The sequence below is a fragment of the Rhagoletis pomonella genome, unplaced genomic scaffold (assembly GCF_013731165.1).
Source record: "Rhagoletis pomonella isolate Grant_MI unplaced genomic scaffold, Rhpom_1.0 Rhpom_scaffold_00017, whole genome shotgun sequence".
Taxonomy (NCBI): Eukaryota; Metazoa; Arthropoda; class Insecta; order Diptera; family Tephritidae; genus Rhagoletis; species Rhagoletis pomonella.
The window spans coordinates 2,534,218-2,540,196 of NW_023458571.1; positions in this window are offsets into that span (position 1 = coordinate 2,534,218).

Sequence of the window (5,979 nt, forward strand, 5' to 3'; positions counted from 1 at the left end):
GTGAAATATGCAAGAAAGTACGAAAACGCAAAATCAGCAAGAAGTTGCTAGTTTTATGAACAGCTGATTTATTTGTTATTTTCCGATGCAATTTTCTTAGAAACTAATATTTTCCATTTTATTATATATTTAAATAGGTTTATTTTATCAATTGCAACTCTAAAAGCACCACAACCAATTATTTTGTTAATGTGAATTACATTAAGCACCATGCCATCAGCTGTTTTTTTTACTAGCAAATAGTTGCTAGTAAAAATTTATCCAGTAAAAATCCAATAAAACTTGCAAGTTCAGCTGTCATTTTTGCTCTTCTCAATTTCCCCTCTTTTGCTAGTTTCTTGCAAGTTTTGCGTACGAAAACGACATCTAGTAGAAAACCAGTAAAATTAGTACTGGATTTACTGGATAGTGCGTACGTGAACAGGGCTAATTACTGATTTTTCTGACCACTATTCTAACCTCTAAATAATTGATAAATTAGTGAATAGATGTCAGCGAAATATCCAAAAATACATGACACCAAATTAAAAAATACAATTCGATTTAGTTTATGTGTTTGTTTTATTTGTAAAAATATATTGTCGAATATTAACTTAATTTCGCAAGCTTTTTCAGAGCTACTGAGCTCCGACAATTCTTCTTATTTTTAATCGGGGTCTGAATTTTCGTCGCTAAAAACAAATGCCTCAGCGCCGTTTGGTCCTTCTACCTCCATTCCTAGGTTCTGCTGGAGTCCCACGTTGGCGTTGCACTGTATTTCAGCACAGTAGTCACTGACCACACAGTCGGTCTAAGCACACTGGCCCTAAATTTTTTCTTCTCTATCCACATAGCGCCAAAAAAGGTTTTTTGCAAATTTTTTATAGGGTACTGTTTATGAATTTGTACAACGATTTTGGGTTGCTGTGCCCAAACGCGTGAATCGAATCAAAAACCTTTTACACACACTTGTAGACAACAGTTCACGCAAGTGCACAAAAATTTAATTTACTAAATCTGTGCACTAATTTAACTATAATGTCGGTTGGAAATATGGTATTTGTTGCAAATTTCCGAAATATACGTACACTATTACTCATATTCTGCCTTAAAACAGCCGCTTAATAACTTCATTTTTATGTTTATATTTACTTTACAAATTACACTATTAGTTGTTAGTTGTTTTATTCCTTTAGTTGGAACTTATTCGTCGCAATTTATTAATTAAAATTGGTATGAAAATCACCCGTGCGCCTGTGATTGTATCTTCTCTTCTTCTTTTTTGGCGCTGTAACCGCCTAAGCGATTTTGGCCGAGTTCAGCAAAGCACGCCAGTCGTTTCTCCTCTGTGCCAACTGACGCCAATTGGAAACGCCAAGTGAAGCCAAGTCCTTCTCCACCTGATCTTTCCATCGCAGTGGGGGCCTCCCTCTTCCTCTGCTACCACCAGCGGGTTCCGAGTTGAATACTTTCAGAGCTGGAGCGTCGGTGTCCATTCGAACGACATGGCCAAGCCAGCGGAGCCGCTGTATTTTAATTCGCTGCACTATGTCTATGTCGTTGTAAAGCTCATACAGCTCATCGTTCCATCGTCTGCGGTACTCGCCGTCGCCAACGCGTAAAGGACCGTAAATCTTCCGCAAAATCTTTCTCTCAAACACCCCAAGAGCCGCCTCATCGGATGTTGTCATTGTCCATGCTTCTGCGCCATATACCAGCACGGGCATGATGAGTGACTTATAGAGCGTGGTTTTCGTACGTCGAGAGAGGACTTTACTCCTGAATTGCCTACTCAGTCCAAAGTAGCACTTGTTGGCAAGAGTGATTCTACGTTGGATTTCAATGCTGACATTATTATCGGTGTTAATGCTGGTTCCCAAGTAAACGAAATTCTCTACTTTCTCGAAATTGTAACTGTCAACAGTGACGTGGGTGCCAAGGCGCGAATGTGCTGACTGTTTGTTTGATGACAGGAGATACTTCGTCTTGTCCTCGTTTACCACCAGACCCATGCGCTTTGCTTCCCTATCCAACTTGGAAAAGGCAGAACAGACTTCGCGGTTTTTGTTACCGATGATGTCGATGTCATCGGCATAAGCCAGCAATTGCACGCTCTTGTAGTAAATTGTTCCTGAGCGGTTCAGTTCTGCAGCTCTTATTATCTTCTCCAACATCAGATTAAAGAAGTCACATGAAAGGGAGTCGCCCTGTCTGAAACCCCGTTTTGTGGCGAACGGCTCGGAGAGGTCTTTTCCAATTCTGACGGAGCTGGTGATATTGCTCAACGTCATTTTACACAGCCGTATGAGTTTTGAGGGGATGCCAAATTCAGACATAGCGGCGTATAGGCAACTCCTTTTAGTGCTGTCAAAAGCGGCTTTAAAGTCGACAAATAGGTGGTGAGTGTCGATCCTTTTCTCGCGGGTCTTTTCCAAGATTTGGCGTATTGTGAATACCTGGTCTATGGTGGATTTGCCAGGTCTAAAGCCACACTGATAAGGCCCAATCAGTTCATTGACGGTGGGCTTCAGTCTTTCGCACAATACGCTCGATAAGACCTTGTAACCTATGCTTAGAAGGCTGATCCCGCGGTAGTTGGCGCGAATGGCGGGGTCACCTTTCTTGTGGATTGGGCAGAGCACACTTAAATTCCAGTCGTCGGGCATGCGTTCATCTGACCATATTCTGCACAAGAGTTGATGCATGCACCTTATCAACTCCTCGCCGCCGTACTTGAATAGCTCAGCTGGCAGGCTGTCAGCTCCAGCGGCTTTGTTGTTTTTCAGCCGCGTTATTGCTATACGTACCTCGTCATAGTCAGGCGGTGGAACGTCGACTCCGTCATCATCGACTGCGGGCTCGGGTTCTTCTTCTCCACAACTTTCTGTGCTGCTGCCATTTAGTAGGGCGGAAAAGTGTTCCCTCCATAATTTAAGTACGCTCTGGACATCAGTTACTAGGTCGCCATTATTGTTCTTACAGGAGTGCGCCCCGGTCTTTAAACCTTCCGTAAGTCGCCTAACTCTCTGGTAAAATTTTCGGGCATTCCTCCTGTCGGCCAGCATTTCAAGCTCTTCGCACTCACGTATTTCTGCCTCTCTCTTCTTGTTGCGGCAAATACGTCTCGCTTCCCTCTTCAGATCCCTATAGCGGTCCCACATAGCGCGCGTTGCGCCCGATCGCAGCGTGGCCCTGTAGGCGGCATCTTTTTTCTCTGCAGCTTCCTGACACTCCTCATCGTACCAGTTGTTCTTTCGGGCTCGCTGAAATCCGACTACTTCTTCGGCGGCGGTACTTAATGAGCGGGAAATGTGGTTCCACTGCTCGCATATGTCGGTTTGTTGAAGAGTGCTCTCTGAGAGCAGGTGTGAGAGTCGAGTAGCGAAAGCGCTGGCTGTCTGTTGTGATTGCAGCTTTTCGACGTTAAGCTTTCCTTGCATATTTGGGCGCACATTTTTTGCTGCACATAGGCGGGTGCGTATCTTGGCTGCAACAAGATAGTGGTCCGAGTCGATGTTTGGGCGTCGGAGTGTGCGTACGTCTAAAACACTGGAAGCGTGCCTTCCGTCTATCACAACATGATCGATTTGGTTTCTCGTTTTTCGATCCGGAGACAGCCAGGTAGCTTGATGGATCTTTTTATGCTTGAACCTAGTACTGCATACTACCATGTTTCGGGCCCCGGCGAAGTCGATCAGCCTCAATCCGTTGTCGGACGTTTCGTCGTGGAGGCTGAATTTTCCGACGGTGGTTCCAAAGATCCCTTTCTTTGCCCACCCTGGCATTGAAGTCGCCAAGCACGATTTTGATATCATGACGGGGGCAGCGCTCGTACGTGCGCTCCAAGCGCTCATAGAAGAGATCCTTGGATGCCTCATCCTTCTCTTCCGTCGGGGCATGGGCGCAGATGAGCGAGATGTTGAAGAATCTCGCTTTGATGCGGATTGTGGCTAGACGCTCGTCCACCGGGGTGAACGACAGTACTCGGCGACGGAGTCTCTCTCCCACCACAAATCCAACTCCGAATTTGCGCTCCTTTACATGGCAGCTGTAGTAGACGTCGCAAGGCCCCAGACATTCTTTGCCTTGCCCCGTCCAACGCATTTCTTGGATGGCGGTGATGTCAGCTTTTGTCCTTACGAGGACATCAACCAGCCGGGCAGAGGCACCTTCCCCATTAAGGGTCCGGACATTCCAGGTGCATGCCCTCAAATCGTAGTCCTTTAAACATTTGCCGTGGTCGTCATCATAAGGGGGGGTCTCATCCGAGGCTTTGCCTTGCTTCTTCACTGGAAGTGGTTTTTACGTGGCGGGTCCCAAGCCCAGCGCACAACCCATTGCTGGGACGGGGGTGGTTTCGCAACCAAATACACGTTTATATAGCGAGCCGCTTGCTCCAAGCAGACACCCGCTTGCAGCCGCACCTACTGGTGAACAGACGCTGCAGACTTCAGTGAGCCCTTAAACCGAATAAGTCAGAGTGGCCCCACCGAAGCTCCCTCTCTTTCTGCCGTGACCCAAGGCTCCACTCGGATTGGTTACCGCATCTCGCACATGGGTTGCTCACGTTGCCCAGAGTGCGCGAACGAGGACGCAAGAGTCGGGATTGAGTATAGCCATGCAACTGTAACTGCATACCCAGCGCAATGACTATACCCCATTGCACTCCTGTGATTGTATATGCAAATTAAAAGCGGAGCTGAGCTGTCAAACACAAAAAGTATACACGAAGGATAAGGACAAAAGGATATAAGCAAAAACCCAGTAAGCATTAATAATTCGTTTACTGTCGCTTTGGTCCTCCTTGGTATATGACTAAACCGTGGATGCCGCAACTGGTGTTAACTTATATACTTCAGTTCTTTAGGACCTGGGGGGTCCTATAGTCCCCACGCGGGGGTCCTATAGTCACGCGGGAAGGAAACAAAGAAAAGTTATTTTCTAGCTGCCGAAATCTCGACGCCATCTTTGTTGTAAGAAGTAAACAACGAAGAGAACGGAGAAAACCGCGAAATTGTTGAACGCATGAATAATCATTTTTACTATGCAAATTCTTCTATAAATCATGCTGTTATGTTAAATTATTCTTTATCTTATGTGTACACACGTTGTCACAGGTGAAAATGAAGAAAATTGCAGTAAAAAGCCACCACCAAATTGTAAATAAGGAAGAAATGTAAACAAACGGCTAATGTCAAAATCGTTAAACTTTTTTCCTAAATGCGATTCTAACGGGCTACTCTCCTGCCCGCGTGATCTAGTATTTTTGGTTCATGAGTTTACCCACTAATTTAACCGATAATCATAGGTCAGGCTTCTTGCAGGGACATGGAAACTATCGATGGTGACACTATCGATAGTTTTACAACTCTACTGCCCTGCAAACAACGGCTGACCATAGGACTGTTCGCTATGTACAAAATTTGTACAAGTTGGTACCAATTGTTACCAAATCGTGTTCGTTTAGCCAAAAACCCAGTAAAACTTGCAAGGAGAGACGACAATTTTGACGTTTCATTTGGAGGGGAATTGCAAATTCGTGGAGGGAAAATTTTTGCCAGTAAGAGTTTGCAAGCAGGATTGTGGCACACGGTTGCATTTTTATCAACATTAATTTGAATCAACAAGTTCGTTAAGTTTAAAAATTAACAATCTTGTTGCGATTTACTAATGAAAGAAGTAGGTAAATATTCGTTTATTCAATTAATTTAATTAATTCCAAACATTTGAAAGGTACTCGGCTGAAAAAGCTGTATTCATAATCGGAACGCACTCGACACCAGTGCATGCCAAAGACTGTCGTCAAATTTTGGTGTCAGGTGATTGACATTCCGTTTTCATTACTGATGTCAAATGTGATGTTAAATTTTTACAAAAAGTGTAGAATACCGACCTTTTCTTTTTCTTATGAACTACATAACCTATTAAACAACTACTGATGTAAAAATAAAGACGATTAGTTTATCTTTCAGTTGATGTACACAATTTTTCTGATTTTTT